This window comes from Ochotona curzoniae, unplaced genomic scaffold (assembly GCF_017591425.1).
Source record: "Ochotona curzoniae isolate NIBS_2020 unplaced genomic scaffold, NIBS_Ocur_1.0 contig_3498, whole genome shotgun sequence".
Lineage (NCBI taxonomy): Eukaryota > Metazoa > Chordata > Mammalia > Lagomorpha > Ochotonidae > Ochotona > Ochotona curzoniae.
The window spans coordinates 32,703,826-32,721,267 of record NW_024465885.1 but is presented as its reverse complement, the minus strand read 5'-3'; the positions used below and the strand labels follow the sequence as shown (position 1 = coordinate 32,721,267).

Here is a 17,442-nt window from a genome sequence, read left to right as displayed (position 1 = left end):
TGGGATCCGGGTGTGCAAGGCGAGGACGTTAACCACTTGCGCCACTGTGCCGGTCCCTTTCCTTTGATTTTAAATAAAGGTATTGTAATGTACAGTCTTCATCAGAATCAACACAATGTGGCTTTTAACCTATACTAAGATATTAGATTATATTAAAACCATCCATAAAAATGTACCACTTTAACTGCAATAATTGAAGGAACTATGTTAACAGTAGGAAAAAAATGGCAGGTCAATTTGTTAATTATTGACAGCATTTGACTGGTCATAGATGGACATTAGTAGTTCTGTTACAAAGAATCTTAATCATAATCAAGTTTCCAGAAACAGATGAAAATACTTAGCTCCCTAAAAAGACAATAAGAACTACAGATTGTAACAGTTCATTAATTGGCCAAAGTACACAGATTTCCTATTTTGGTCATGATTGACAAATACCTACAGAACAGATGTTGCTACAAATGTAGTAATAGCTAGATCAGAAACCAAAACACATTACCAAAGAAGCTTACTAAAAACTCCATGTCAAATCTTGCAAGAAAATGTAGGAAATACCCTGCAAGACCTAGGAGTAGGTCCCGACTTTCTAAGAAGGACACCAAAAGCAATAGCAGTTGAGAACAGAATAAACAAATGGGACCTCATCAAACTAAGAAGCTTCTGTACAGCAAGGGAAACAATCAACAAAGTAAAAAAGGAACCCACAGAGTGGGAGAAGATCTTTGCACACGATATAGGCGATAGGGGGCTAATTTCCAGGATATACAAAGAACTTCAAAACAACCAAAAAACCAAAACAAACAAGCCACTCAGAAATGGGCACGGGAAATGGGCAAACATTTCACAAAGGAACAAGTCCAAATGGCAAACAAACATATGAAAAAATGTTCCAGCTCCCTAGCAATAAGGGAAATCCAAATTAAAACATCGATGAGGTACCACCTAACACCAGTAAGATTGGCCCACATAAACAAGAACACCAACGACGCTTGCTGGCGAGGATGCGGGGAAAAGGGAACCCTACTCCACTGCTGGTGGAGCTGCAAATTGGTACAGCTTTTATGGAAATCAGTCTGGAGAACACTCAAACAACTCAAAATCTGCATACCATATGACCCAGCAATAGCACTCCTAGGAATATATCCAAAACACCTGTTTTACGACAAACCAACATGCATCCCTATGTTCATTGCAGCACAATCAGTAATTGCAAAAACATGGAAGCAACCGAAATGCCCATCAGCAGAAGATTGGATAAGAAAGCTTTGGTTCATCTACTCCATGGAATACTACTCAGCTATTAAAAAAAACAAAATGCAGTTCTTTGTGGCTAAATGGGCACAACTGGAAACTATAATGCTAAGGGAAATGAGCGAATCCCAAAAGATTAGATACCACATGTTTGCCTTGATTTAACCTGTAATTTTTTGTTTGGTTGTTTATTATTTTTTGTACCTGTCATTGATACTGTCTCAACCCAGATGTTTTGAAGAAGGGAACTTGCATTATTTTTAACATATTGTTTACCCAATACTATGTCAATTAATTCCATAATGTTGTATATTGATACTGAGGCCTTGTTGGGGCTTTTAACTGACTGGATCTTTACTCTGTTAGACCTATCTTCAGACCATAGAAGGTCTCCCCAAGAGGCCACCGAACTTATCTGGACAATAAGACACTGAACTTTATGCTAGGCATGTGTTTGCAAGGAATGAATCTCAACTGAACTTGAACTATGGTTATGCAACAAGGTGGAGGAATCCACCATGGGGGGAGGGGTATGGGAGGGGTGGGGGGAATCCCCAGCGCCTATAAAACTGTACTACATAATACAATGTAAGCAACAATAAAAAAAAAAAAAAACTCCATGTCCTTCGTGTCAGGAAAGAAACTTACACAGATGCTTAACCGTAAGTCTAATTGCAATCAGCTGCAAGAGAGGGCACATAAGCCACCATTCAACCATTACTTAAGAGAAGAAAATGTCCAACATGCCTTAATATACATACTTGTATTTTTGAAAGAAGTTGGGAGCTTCAAAAAGTTTGGACCACTCTGTGTTACTCAGGAAAATTTCATCTGTGATAGCAAGACTTGGTTTAAACTCCTCAACCATGACCATTCGGGTTGAAACAGACACATTGTACGTGAAGTTTTGCTGTGGGTATGCTGGTATAGTAATAGGCATAAGATGGTACCTATTACTGGGGTTTACCCTTGGGTCCCATACAGGCTAATTAAGATTGCATTTTTCCAACTGTTTCAATAGCACTGGATTTGGCCATTTCCATTTAGAAAATACCAAGAAATTTTTATGTACAAGAGTTGATGCTATTGCATTTGGATTAAGCTGGTAAGTTCTTCCTACTAGCATATCCCATGAAACATGACCGAGGAAATCTGATATATTGGGATAGATGTTGTGGTGTTTGGCCTACAGTTTGATAGCTCTCAGTGTTAACCTGAAGTTGTCAACGTTTGGTATTAGATGTAAAATTGAATCGGTTACCCTGCAACCATTAAGACTTCTTATGCATCTTATGGTCTAGGTTTTTAAGCAGACTATCATCTCATAGGTCCAAATCTTCAGGAATGGTCTGCAGGGCTAATCTTGCAAACAAAATATCAATCTCAATCCCATTAAAACAAAGTTTGATAACTGGTACAAATGCCTCTTCAAAAGTTCTTAAATCCTTTACTTCTTCCTGTAATTTCATCTTATCATAGAATGAGGTGAAAAAGTCACTTTGATCAACAGGTCTTGGTGCAACACACAGCACATCAATATCAGCACTTTTGTATGTACTCCTAATCTGTAAGACCCAAATTTAAAATGTTTTCACCAAAGTTTTCAATCACAGACTGTGGAAGATTCTTACTTTCACTGATTTCACGTACCCACTTTTTTTTTTAAAGATTTATTTATTTTTATTACAAAGTCAGATATACAGAGAGGAGGAGAGAAAGATCTTCCATCCGGTGGTTCACTCCCCAAGTGACCATAGCAATGGCTGGTGGTGCAACGATCCAAAGCCGGGAACCAGGAACCTCTTCCAGGTCTCCCACGAGGGTCCTAAGGCATTGGGCCATCCTCAACTGTTTTCCCAGGCCACAAGCAGGCAGTTGGATGGGAAATGAGGCTGCCGGGATTAGAACCGGCGCCCATATGGGATCCTCGCGTGTTCAAGGCGAGGACTTAGTTGCTAGACCACACCGCCAGGCCCACGTATCCACTCTAACCAGGTTATTTAAATTTCCCAAAATTAAAATCCTACGTTGCAGTTTCTCTTCCTCTTCAAACACCCCAAAGGGCTTCAGAGTCTTGAGTTTCTGGGTGAGGATGCAGTCAGTCTCTTTGGGGGCTGCTAGGCTGCTAGGCGAAGCAATGCCATAGTGCTTCTGGGGCGGCTGTGCTTGCTCTGATTCCTGCGTTGTAACTGGAAAAGGCGGCATCGTCTCCTGCACTGGCACAGCCCAGTCACTCCCCCCCCCCTCCCACCTTCCCTCCCCTCTTCTCCTAGCCCCAATTTCGCCTAGCTGCCGTCCTGGGCATGATCCACTGAGGCAGGAGAGAGGAGGGCCTGCCTCAGCCCTAGGTCCAACCCCACCTCCGTACCTGTTCCATCCGCTTTAAGGGCTTCTCCTCCTTCCCCTTCATCCTAACATGGCACCCGAGTGCTCTGAAATTTATTTTTAACTTACTAGGCAGTAGATTTACTAACTGTGGTCTAGCAGGTAAAGCTACCAGCTGCAGCATCAACATCCCATATGGATACTGATTCTACTTCTGGTTGCTCTCCTCTAATCCACCTCAATGCTGGTGCATCTTGGGAAGCAGTAGAAGATGGTCCAAATATTTGGACCCCTTGCAACTATAATGGACCTGCAGAAGAAGCTCCTGGCTCCTGCTTCAGATAAACTCAGCTCTAGCCGATGTGGCCACATGGAGAGTGATCCTGCAGATGGATGGTCTCTCTTCTCTACCTTCCAGGTAAGTGAATAATTTTTGAACAAGCAATAAAAAGAAATGGGCCACTTTTCTGAGATATGTATATTTGAAATACCTAAATGATCTCATTTGCTGCAGACTTTTACTTCATTGGTTGGTCAGTACTCAGAACATCCATATCAGAGTGTCTGGGATTGAGTGCCAATTCTGCTTTCAGTCCCAGCTTCCTGTGATGGACACTCTGCGAGGCATGGCTCAAGTCCTTAAGTCCTTGCCATTCATGCAGGAAACCTAGATTGAATTTCAGGCACCTGGATTGCATCTGGTCCAGCTCTGACTGCTTAACGTGACTGACTATGAACTAGGGACCCAGTGCATGGCACAGGATACATTTAAAGTAAAAATTTTATTGAAAGCAGTCTGCATTTTCAATCCTTTTATATTCTAATTTGTGGTGGTTGAAATAATTCATACAATGCCTTTACTTTTAAATTGAAGCATATTCAAAAAAACCTAAAAAGAAAATGGACTCATTTCCATTTTAAATGTCACTGAAATGAAAATACTAAAGTCTTGGTAAGTGATTTTCTTTCATAAGGTTAAATGTCTGCCAAGAATACTAGCTGAGTTTTCACAAAATTGCCCTTCAAGTGCTATTGCTACCAGAAAACAACACCAAAAAAATGAGATTGGCATTATCCGAAAACCACAGAACCAAGCCACTCAATTGTTATGATCTCATTGTACTTGAATTGCCACTAAAAAAAAAATGTTGATTTTTAACCAGCTCTGCAAGAAGATATTAATTGTTACTGTCTAGTAGTAGTTCACTGCTCTGTAAACCGATAATCCAGTGAAGACATGCTACAAATTTTACCCTTGAAGACTGTGAGAAGGCACCACAAACAGACCATAATTGGATTGTGTTTTAACGATAAAAGTGACTTTTTTTTAATTTTGAAATTTCCATGAAGTGGGGGAAAAGACAAAGACAGAAATGCTCTAACTGCAGATGGTTAGTGAATTAAAACATGTTAAATGTAGCTGAGGATCAGAACATTTGCATAAATACCCTTCCCCACCAAAGACCTTTGATTTGGAAGAGCTGCTGCTCCTCACAATTGGAGTAGCTCACAATTGACAAGGGAGCAGATCAAGCAAGAGTTTTGGAGAGAGAATCACAGGTACATTTATCCTCAATTAGTTAGCCAGGAAATGCCAATGCTTACTGTACATATAAAATTATTAGGACACAGCATTTCCTAGCATGATAATGTAAGCTTTAATGTAAAACCATTCTTAGAAATTTTCTGTATTTATGTGCCAATCTGTCCCTCACTCTGTGAATGAATGCGGATACTCAAAAACAAAGTACAATATTTCCAGATTTTTTCTGAAGATGAATATATTTCTAGGACTCTAATCTCTCTCTCTCTCTCTCTCTCTCTCTTCTCTCTTTCTCTCTCTCTCGCTCGCTCTCTCTCTCTCTCACACACACAGTGTTTTTAGGTATAACTGACCTAGAAATGAATGTACATATTTCAAGTGCATGATTGGATGTTTGGAAATACATAAACACTCAACACCATCATCAGAATCGAAGTCACAGACACATCCAACATCTCTGAGAATCTAATATTTTATTTAATGCATTTACAAAACAGAAGTGATTTCAATTTTCATAAACTGACTTGTTTTATATTGAATTCTAAATTAATACCTTACAAAGAAAACAAAAATATGTTAAAATATATTGATTGTGACGGTCCAAAGCATTTTCTTTTTGTCTTGATTGGATTTGTAAAGGACACACTAAGCAGCAAAATAGAAACTTCTCTCATAGTCAAGATTTGTTTTTTTTGGCATGAGCTTAAACAGCATTAAGGATGTTTTTGGTTCCAATCAATGGAAAAGAACATTAAAAGCCATTGATCAAACTTATTTTACAGGAGAACAGAAGGTTCAAGTAAAACCATATTCAAGTTGACCTGCTTAGTCAATTTATTGAACTCAAACAAAAAAAATGTAAGTATTTATAAGCTTAGTGTTTAATCATAACATTTTTTGGATATGAAATATTCAGCCCATGTCCAAGAATTTTCTTTTTTGTTCTGTTTGCAAATAACAAGTTGAGTATGAATTTTCTGTCATAGAAAGTCTTTCCATATTTGTTAAGTTGCCAAGAACAGTCAAAATCTAATAAGATTTCATGAACACAATATCATACTATAATAATAAAATATATTCTGATATGCAAATTAATAGGCTTATAATTGAAACTTTTCAATTTATAATAGTACTTCAAAATGTTCAAAGAAGGAGTTGGTTTTATGGCATAAGAAAATGAATTTAAAAGATAAGCTTTTTGATACAAAAAGTTTAAACATCTATAATACATATCGTCTCATAATATACATTTTCATCAGCTTGTTTAACACTGCTCTTATGTTAGATATTCAAAATTTGCTGCAATAATATTAATTTATTTTAAAATTCCATTTGAATAGAAAAATAACTAATATATACTATATATGTAATCAATAACTTGCTTCTATATGTCTATACATATAGTATTATCCTGAAATGTTATATGTAGTATTTTATATATATTTGTGATATATATATTTGTAATCAGTAACTTTCTTACAGCAGTTTTAGGGTTACATACAGAACATTTCCATATATCGGCTGCATCTTCCCCTCCCTATGCCACCTGTTCCAATGCTCACGCCCCATATCATAAAGACACAGATGATAGAATCAATGAAACTACACTGGTATCATTATCACCTCTAGTTCCCTGCTGTTTTTCAGTTTTTTGGTATTCATAGATATATATTGGCAGAAATCCATCATTATAGTCAATGAATTCAACTGCCCTGCAATCCCTGTGTTCTCTACCATTCTCTACAGCCTCTAAAGCTTTTCTAGTCCATAAGCAGAGAGCTGGATAACAAGTGGAGCAGCCAGCAAACACTCATGTTGGATGCTGGTACCACAGGGTAGAGGATTAGCCAGTTCAACCATACACTGGCTCAGGTTCCTCCCTTCTTACTCCTTAAAAAAAAATGGTCATTTTATTGCCTCAGTAGATGTGTTTTTTACAGAATGTCCTTTATTTAGATCAACAAATATGTATCATTTATATTTAATTTACTTACATGAATCTTGACCATCTTCATGTCTTTCCATTGGTAAGCAAAATTTTGTTGATATTGTTTTTCGATTTATTTATTTATCAGCTTTTTTAGAAAGACAAAGACAAATTCAGAGAAAAATTTACCATTTACTAGTTCATTCCTTAAAACTCATAATAGCTAGAGTCAATCCAGGCTGAAGCAATTTCATCTAAATCTTGAACTTAAACACCCAAGTACTTGAGCAATCATCTGCAAACTCCCAAGGTGTACAAGAGCAGTGAGCTGGAATCCCAAGAAAACTGGAATAATGACTCTGGGGATGGGACCCAAGAATTCTGAGCAACATTCTCACTATTGCATCAAACACCCACCCTCTTTATTTCATTTTAGAATGCATAATCAACCATTGAATCTATCAAGCTAATTACTAAAGAACCTCTTGGTTAACTTCATATTTGGGCCACTACAAATAAGCTTGCAATAAATATTCACGTACAGGATATGCGCTTTCAATGCAGTTTGATAAACAAATTACTGCATAAAATGTTGACTGCCCATCTGTTTAATTTTTTTTTTTTAAGAAACCAGCAAGATGCCTTTTAATCAATCTGTATACTCTCACATCCTTAGCAACAAAGGGGAGTTCCTATTACTCTACATGCTTGTCAACCTCCGGGTTCTTGCCAGTGTTGTAGATTTTAGCCACGCTGAAATGTGTAAAATCCTATTTCAACCGTCAATGTGTTAATGCACATGATTTCTAAAATGTAGGTTTTTAATATCATTCTCTCTGATAGACATGTTAAAGGAACTTAAATTCAAGACAACCTCTCCATTATTGGCCAAGTATGAATAATCATATCTGCATACTTCGTAACAAGGATCTTATTTTCATGTTATTAAGTGGAGAAGGTAAGAAGCATTTCAAAAAGAAAGCAACAGGCCTGACATTGTAACCAAGTGGCTGAAGTCCTTGCCTTGCATGAGCCAGAATCCTATATGGGCAACAGTGAGTGTCCTGCATACTCCACTTCCCTTTCAGCTCTCTGCTTGTGCTATGGGAAGGTAGTAGAGGACTGCCTGGGGCCTTGTGACCTGCACCTGCATGGGAGACATGGGAGACATGGAAGAGAAACCTGGCTCCTGGCTTTGGATCAGGTCAAATTCCACTGTACAATGGGGCTTCTGGGGAAGTCAACCAGAGGATAGAGGATCTTTCTCTTTGTCTCTATCTATAAATCTGAGGTTCTAATAAAACAAATTTTATAAATAAAGGAAGGAACAATCAAAATGCTTCTAAGAGTCCATTGAACCAAGTGGATTAACCAGCTATGCTACAGATGTTGATGCCTATAAATCTTCATACTAGTGACACAATACAATGCCAATGAATAAAACAGGAGTATTAAAATACAGCATCTCATCTCAATAGACAGGAAATAACATGTCCAGGTGTGAGGATACAATGTAGTATGCATCTCCACTTCCAGACAAAGGTGAAACTGTTTACTATATTGTGACAATAAGATGCTGGACTTTCTGCCATTGTCCATGCCCACAGTGATGAACATATGACTGTGTATGAAGAACTATACTTTAGTAATGATAGAGAGGAACTAGGTGGGGGCGGGGGTTGGAGAGGGAAATAAGGGAAATCCCAAGGCCTATGAAATTGTATCATAAAATGATAATAATAATAACAAATAAATGACCCCCCCCCCAAAATAAAGATTTTACTAAATTAAAAACATAGACAGGAATTATACACATCTATATATTGGTCTTATAGACTACATCATAGTTCATACATCGCTTCATCCACACATATTTCTTCCCTTTCTTTTCACTAATGTAGATTGTAAAAGGTTCCTAAAGCACTGATGGCAGACTGATATCCTTCTCAGGTTCGCTTTGTATTTTGTGCTATCGGCTCTTTTCACAAATCATGACTTGTTCGCTGCCCTGCAGTGATGGACGTGGTGTACGGAGCCTGATTCATGACAGGGATGGACTACTGTCTTGGTGAGATAGCCAAAGTTTATTAACAGCATCAGTCTTTTAAAAGAAGGTTGTCATGCAGATGAGGCCTCAGGTTTCTGGTTTACACCTGGTCAGACCTGCTTACTGTCACCATGTATAAAGGGGACCAGTGGATATTCTTTCTGGGTCATGTCTGTAACTATGCCTTTAAAATAAGTTTAAAAAAAATCTTTAAAAGAACAAGCTAGGAATTAGTCTAAGTCATTCAGGAAGAAGTTTGATAAGAGCAGTTTGATAAGAATGACTTGGTCAATGGCATGGTTTCCTTCTACTCATTAATCCTCTCTCATATTCCCCATTAAGAGACCGGGCAAAAGATCCCCTTCCCAAGAGTTTCTGATTTGATGACACTCAATTAAAGTTACAATGGCCTAGTGGCTCAAGTCCTCACTTCCTATGCACCAGGATCCCATGTGGGCATCAGTTCTAATCTCAGAAGCTCCATTTCCCATCCAGCTTCCTGCTTGTGGCCTGGGAAAACAGTTGAGGACGGCCCAAGACCTTGGAACCCTGCACCTGCATTGGAGACTTGGAAGAGGATCTGAGCTCCTGGCTTCAGATCGACTCAGCTCTGGCCATTGTGGCCACTTGAGGAGTTAATTTACAGATGGAAGGTCTTTCTCTATGTCTCTCCTCATCTCTGTATTTCTGACTTTGGATTAAAATTAAATAAACCTTAAAAGAAAATGAAAAAGAAAATCAACAACCTGAAAAAAAGATTAACAGACTGGCATGATGACTCAGCTAGCTGATCCACCACCTAAAAGCACCAGTGTCTCATATGGACACCAGTTCATGTCCCGGATGCTCCCTTTCCCATGAAGCTCCCTGCTAGTGGCCTTGGAAAGCAATGGAGGAAGGCTCAATGGCTTCAGACTCTGGACCATTATAGTGAACTGGAAGAAGCTCCTGGCTCCTGACTTCTTGCTTCATGTCGATTTTTTTCAACCATTTCAGGAATGAACCGGTGAATGGAAACTGTCTGGATGTCCTTCTTTCTGTAAATTTGCTTTTCAAATGAAAATCAAAAGAAAAAATTTTAAAAAATATTACATCTTGACTTTATAGCTGTTTTGCTGAGAACATGATACCCAAAGTATGGTGCCATGTCTTATTGACTACCTTGAATTAGAGTTTGGAAGATTCTTGGAAGTAAGATGTGTTTTTCACCCTTTCCCATTTTCCTGTCCACCACCTTTTGTTCTCCAAGGAAATCAGACAACCTAGAAACTGACCTCTCTTCCTTCCCTCTTGAAAATCTTCATCCAGTAAGAGACTTGTCCCATACCTAGGAGAAGTAATACTACAAAGAGAAGCCAAGAAGAATCTGAGTGTATGGATGTTGCTTCCCCATTCTGCTCCTTCAACCTATTATTATTGCATAGATTGATGTTTGTGGCTTAGAGGATTACACTGTCACCTGTGATGCTGGTATCACATAGGAATGCTGGCTCCATCACCACTGTTCCAATTCCAATCTCCTCCCTTGTGAGGGCCTCTGAGAAGGCAATGGAAAATGGCCTACGTATTTCAGGCACCAGTGGGAGACTTAGGATTGATTTGTAGGCTCCAACTATTTCCCTGATCCTGTTTTGGCTTTTGTGGCCACTTGTGAAGTAAACCAGGAATATTTCTTTCTCTGTATCATTCTCTCTTTGGAATTCTGCTTTGCATATAAATACATAAATGAACTATTTAAAAGTTATATTCCTCTTTTTAAGTCGTATTTCTGCATTTTAAAAGTACACGATGTTCCCAGTGCCTTTCTGAAGGACTCTGTGTTTAAAAACTCTGATGAAATAAATTTGTCACATTTTTCTCCCGTTCACCTGGCCTCTACTATGGGAGTGTTGACCATGACTTTCATGATGTCTATGAAAAGGGGTCTAATTTTTTTGCTAGTATACAGCCGGTGGCCCTACTCTTCACAGTACTTGATACCTATGTGCTGCAACTTCAGAAATCACTCCATTTCCCAATAGTAGTACCTTGAACTTACTCAGTGAGTGAACAAAAAGCCATGTTTTCAAAGCATGAAGAAAATGGAAAGAATTAATTAATATCTGACTAAACAAAAATCACTGTTACAATATCATGCACTGTTTCTAATAGCATCTATAGTGTGTGTGTCCAAAATTTCACATAGGCTTAATTTTAATTATATAAAATAAATAAATATTACAGCATGCTCATTTTATGGGTTCTTTTTCGAATGTTAAAGATGCCTTCTGCAAGGCCCAGCAAAGTAACCTAGCAGCTAAAGTCCTCGCCTTGCATGCACCGGGATCCCATGAGTACCAGTTTGTGTCCCAGCAGCCCCATTTCCTTTCCAGCTCCCTGCTTGTGGCCTGGGAAAACAGTCAAGGATGACCCAAAGCCTTGGGACCCCCTACCTGCATGGGAGACCCAGAAGAGGCTCCTGGTTTCAGATCTGCGCAGTTCCAGCCATTGTGGTCATTTGGGGAGTGAATCATAGGGTGGAAAATCTTCCATTATGTCTCTCCTTCTCTCTGTATATCTGACTCTGCAATAAAAATAAGTAAATCTTTTTTTTTTAATGCATTGTGCAAATTAATTAACCAGGAATAGATTTTAAAACCCTAGATTCCACAAAAATTCCACAAAATGTCACTAATTATAACAAGTAGAGTAAGGGATTTTTAAACTGAATATTAAAAATTTTATCACATGAAATAATGGCAAGACATAACAAAAACAATGAATAAATGTTCCCAGTAGAAACACTAGCTTGCTTTGAATTTATCAGCTCAGTAACAGCTTACAAATGGAATATTTTGATGAGAAAATTAAAATAACTCATGCAAAATATACTTCAATATCAAACTGCGATAGAGCTTCATGATGTCTTGTGGCTGGCTGAACAGGAACCACACAGCTTTTTTGTAGCTTTTTGATTTTTCAAACACTGTTAGAATGATGCCCTAGGATCTGGGTACCAGGCATGAGCTCAGCTCCAATCTGTTTTCCCAACAGGACATTGCTCAGTGAGAGAATGGCATTCATGGCAATTGCCTGTGTTTCTGATGAGTTTTCTTCCATAGACACAGTCTTGAGGTAAAAATAAAAGTCAGTAAGAAAACATAAATTCTAGTTATTAAATCGTTGGTGAGGGCTAGCAATGACAAGAATAAACAGAAACATAAACAAAAAGCCTATATTCTTACCAAACATTTAAAATCTGTTTTTTAGTGTTTACAGAGCCACAAATTTTACAAACTAAGTCATTGTGACTATTAACACATCCATTTTCTCGGACAGGCTGGGTAGACCAGAAATGCTTTTATTAAGTGAAACTAATTTTTCTTTGCTTTAATACAGACCTGTATCATTCTAATTCTTTGCGAAAAGCTATAATCAGCATTTTTTTTTGAGCTCACTTCTATTCTTTCTAAATATATGACTATCTGGACTGACTTATGTCCCCACTAATTCTGACAGCAGTCTTTTTTTCCACCCATTAATACTGAAAATTTCAAATTTTGATAAACACAATTTCAGATAATAATTGTAATGCATAAAGAGATAATAAAGATTCTAACCATACTTCAAAAAAATGTGCATTCTATGTGTTCTTATCAAATTTAACTTTTTTCCACCTTAAGTGTATTATTAATTTACTATATAATATCCTAAAAGATAATGCAATTCTTACACTTTTTTCCCCCCAAAAAACTGTTGATTACTAATATAAATAAACTCATGCAACAGAATGGCAAAGACAGGAGACTTCATGGAGAAAATACCCTTGTGGTTGTAATTTTTTGATCGTTGCCTTTCACTGTCCAAGCAGCAGGGGATGCCTTTTCTTACTCCACAAATAGAAAGTAGGCTGAGGCGTTTTGGCTGTTTACACTGTTATTCCACCAAATAGCATCAGCAATGTTCTTTAGGGCAAAGTGATGAGAACTAAAATGACAATGAAAATCTGGAAATTGGTGACCTTGCAGACTAATTCTCTAAATCTTATTTCCCTTCCATAACTACCCACCAGAGTTTGGATTTTCAGAGTCTACATTTATTACCGAGTGTTAGTATTAAGCAGCAGAGGATTTACGCTACAAAGCATCTGACGCCTAAAACTATGATAGAATTAAGCCACTTCTCTTTTTGTCAAATCAGTTAATCATATATTCCACCAAGAGCTCCACAGTCTGAGTTTATACTCACTGATGTCATACAAGGACATGTGTGAGAAGGGTTATGAAACAGCCTGCATGTATCATTTTTTCTAACATGAATAATACATCATCATGACTTCACCAATGACAAAATTCATCTTCCTCTGCTTTTTATACACTGATCATGAAAGAATTTTCTGTATGTTGCAATGGCATCATGTTTACAATTGCAATTTTTATCTTTCCAAGACAAACAAACCACATGGCAGTTTTTGCTCATTTATTCCAACCAAATTTAGGAGATTGCCACATCAATAGATGTTGGTGCAGTCTGAGTCATATGAAGTAAAAGACAAAATTCATCGATTTCACATCCTCCAAAGTATGGAATGAGATAGCTAGCAAACATTTTGGGTTTAAAAGCCAAGAAGAAGTTCAAAATTAACAAAAGTATACTTACACAATGAATTGAAATTTAATTACTTTAAAATGTAACTACTGAAAATGTAAAAGTTACTTTTACATGGTACATCCTAAGAGGCTATGGTCAGATTTATTTTGTGAGCTCTAGTTTGCTGTCCTCTGGTAGAGTGAGGGTGTGAGGCATCTGGCATTGCGATGTAGAGATCTCTATGTGCTTTACAAGAAAGGGGGAACACTATAAAGAGAAAAGGGTTACTGCTAAGGATGTATGATATTCAAGGAAACAAAGGATCAGGTTTCTCAAATGCACAAGCAAAAATGATTCCCTCTCCTGCCACAAGTTCCCATTCAGTCAGACTCAGATCCTGTTGTAAACTACCTGGTCATTCAATGTTCCTCAGAGTTCTGCTAATTGCTAATTTGGTAATGAAGTTTCTTAGACTTTTTCTCAATTCTTTTTATCATCCAGTGGAGACTAATCAGTATTTCTTTATAGGCCATTGGGTAGATTTCTTACCAAACTTTTAATTGAAAGTTTGAGTAAAGCATGTAGAATATTGTGTCAATCAGCATATTTTGAAAATTCCCAGTTTTCCTCAATGGGAATGGTTTTCTAGCATTTACTTTGTTTAAAAGCCTCAAAATTCACCTGCAGAATTCTGTTTTATGAAATTCACAATACTGATCAGAAAAAAGTGGTTTTATTTCCTGGTAGCTTACAAAACAGATGTCTTTATTGTAGCTGATCTCTACAAGGTATCTAGTCCAAAATGTTTATTTCTGACTGGGAGTGTTCATTGCACCAAGGTTATACACTCAGCTCGTGCTCTATGTTGCTAATTGCTTATTGATATCTAATATTTATACTATTTTTTCTTTATTATTTGCTGACCAAGATTTTAACTTGTTTCTGGTCAGCTTGTACCTGTAGAATTTCAAATTGTATTTCACATCTGGTTAGCATATCCTGGTATTCTTGTTTTCAGTGTTTAATAAGAACTTTATCAAGTTGCTTTGGATTCTTCTATAATTTGATTGTTTCTCTGTAGAATTTTTTTCTCTGTTTGTCCCTTTATAGGTATGTTACTTTCTTGCTCCAGTTTTGTTATTTTTCTAGCCTGAAATCAAACTCATCACAGAAGAGATGCCTATATACCCAATCTGATTCAATTTCATAGATTAAATTTGTGTTTTTTCAGGCATATTGATTGATGAGGAGTGAGTTATTGCAGTTGAATGATCTTCCCATTCATGCTTGCCATAAAAAAGGAGTTGTTCACAAAATCCTGTCATATCTCAGAATCCCCGTTCACTCTGACAAATTATGTTGCCGAGGTGAATACATTCATTGAGCTGAGCATATCCTACACTCTTCTCATCTGCCATAACTTTACAAGCTGCAGTAGCAAGTCAAATGGAACCATGGCTATCTGGACTAGTAGTTAAGATCTTCATTAACAGTCAAGATCACCTCCTTCCAGTTGAAGGGCACGAGTTCATTTCCCATCTTAGACTGTGGTATCTGACTTCAGGTTCCTAGTAAGGCCCAGAACATTGAAGGCAGAGAGGTTTGCTTTGAGTTCTTGGTTCAAGGCTTATGCCTTCAGACAGCCATGGGTACTGCAGGCATTTAGAGTACAGCTGTGGGAAGGAGATCTCTTCTGCTCTCTTCTTGTGTGTGTGTTTTCTTTTTCTCATCCTATATCATTCCTTTCTCAAAAAAACAACATAAGGAGGGTCTGGCACTGTGGCCTAATGGCTAAAGTCCTCGCCTTGAACATGCCAGGATCTCATATGGGAACAAGTTCTAATCCCAGTGGCCCTGCTACCCACCCAGCTTCCTGCTTGTGGCCCGGGAAGGCAGTCGAGGACGGCCCAAAGCCTTGGGACCCTGCACCAACATGGGGGACCTGGAGGAAGTTCCTGGTTCCTGGCTTCGGATTGGCTCTGTTCTTGCCACTGCAGCTACTTGTGGAGTGAACCAATGGATGGAAGATCTTCTTCTGTGTCTCTCCTCCTCCCTGTAGTTCTGACTTTCCAATAAAACTAAAATAAATCTGCAAAAAGTATAGCACAAAGAAACAAAACAAAAGTCTATGGCTAGTATGCAGTCTTTGTTTTAGTATCTACCTGAAAAGTTGACTCTATAGAGTAAGGTGAGTCTCTGAAGTGGTTGAAAGGAGTGCCTTTTAGCACATAAAATGAACTTCACAGAGTTTTCAGAAGTGTTTTGTAGATGAAACCTGAGCCTGCGACTTTAAAAAAGATAGAAAGAGACACAATGTGGAAATGTTAAAATGTCTACACTAATACTATCATCACTTACTTTTTATTATACAAAATTAAAGCTTTTGACATTTGGAAGAAATTTGGATACACATAAAGTGCATTTTTTCACAAGAAAACAAAGAGGAAACAGAGGAAAATCCTCAAATAAGCACCAGAACAAAATATGTCTGAGTAATACAGTTGTGATGGAAAATGTACAGAATTTTAATTGTGTCATTAATACATTAATGTACAAATGTAATCAGTACGTTAAAATTCTAAGTGATTAGGCATGCAACTCCTAGTTATAGCATTTGAGCATAAAGATTATATGGAGCTGAAAACAACTGAGGAATAGCAGATGCTAAAAATGCTGTTTATACTCCACCCCACTGTTTGCTGAAAACCAGAATCCAAATTTCATGTAAATGTGTTTTCCTCTGCTACTGTAGGAAGGGAAGGACAACTGTTAGACTTTTAGTCACCAGGGAGGGACCACATTGCACTCATCAATCCAGAGACGGCAGGGACAAGAACCTCCGCAACCCACCTTATTAAAATAAGCCTTCTGCTCTTCGAGCTTCTCCCCATATATTTACCTTTTCACAGTTTGCAGCTGCTAAAAGCCTAGATTCTTCTTCCTTTTTTCTTGTCACTTTTGTACAAACGCATTGTTCTTTTTTGAGAGGCCACAGAAGCACGCTATGCTAACCAACTCTTGAGCTGTTGAGCAAAGATTGTTCAGTTGTGTAGGCCGAAGATATGTTTTAATATGTTCTGTTTCTTTTCCCCTAGCTAACCTAGCATTTGTTATCTTAATATTCACAGTTGCCGCTGCAGACCCTAAGCAAGAAAATGACAAGTTTGAGTTGTTTTTTCTCCATTTTCCTCTGTGTAGAGAACCAGAATCACACTGCTTGTTATCTGTGTTCTGTGTGTTGCCTCCTTCTGATAATGGGAAATGGCCAGTGTGCTAGCCATGCTGCTCCAAATTTGTTATGTTTGTTTTGTCTATTAGGGTGGCAAGCGGATTCCACAGAGTACATTTCCCTAATTCCTCTACCAGCTTGTTTATATGAGATTTTTATCAGCCAGGAAGTAGGGATAAATTGAAGACAGAATAAAGGATACGGGCTTCTGCATTCATTTTATGTTTTTCCTTGCTACTTGTATGCTTTCAGCAGCCACGTGTCAATGCTTTACCCTTCTACTGGCACATTTGTCCCAGTGAGTCCTGCAGGATCCAGCCTCCATGATTGCTTGACACTCTGGAAATTGTTCTCTTTATAAACATTTAGCAGTACAGGCAGCAGAAAGACTCCATTTCCTGCTCAGAAGTTTGTTCTCTAGCTGTGGGGGGCAACTCTACAAACTACTACAATCTTAGAATAAAACAGAGCCCCCAAACTGTGTTGAATGCAAAGGCTAACCTCCTTCCCTCATCTCCAGTCATTACACAGAAGGAGCAGTTAGACATAAA

At 38.0% G+C, this 17,442-nt stretch overlaps 1 pseudogene; it reads right to left on the bottom strand.

Annotated features, from left to right (window-relative positions):
* Nucleotides 1-314: 314 nt before the first annotated feature.
* Nucleotides 315-3,456, bottom strand: LOC121156880 (annotated as a pseudogene).
* Between the last annotated feature and the right edge of the window lie 13,986 nt (nucleotides 3,457-17,442).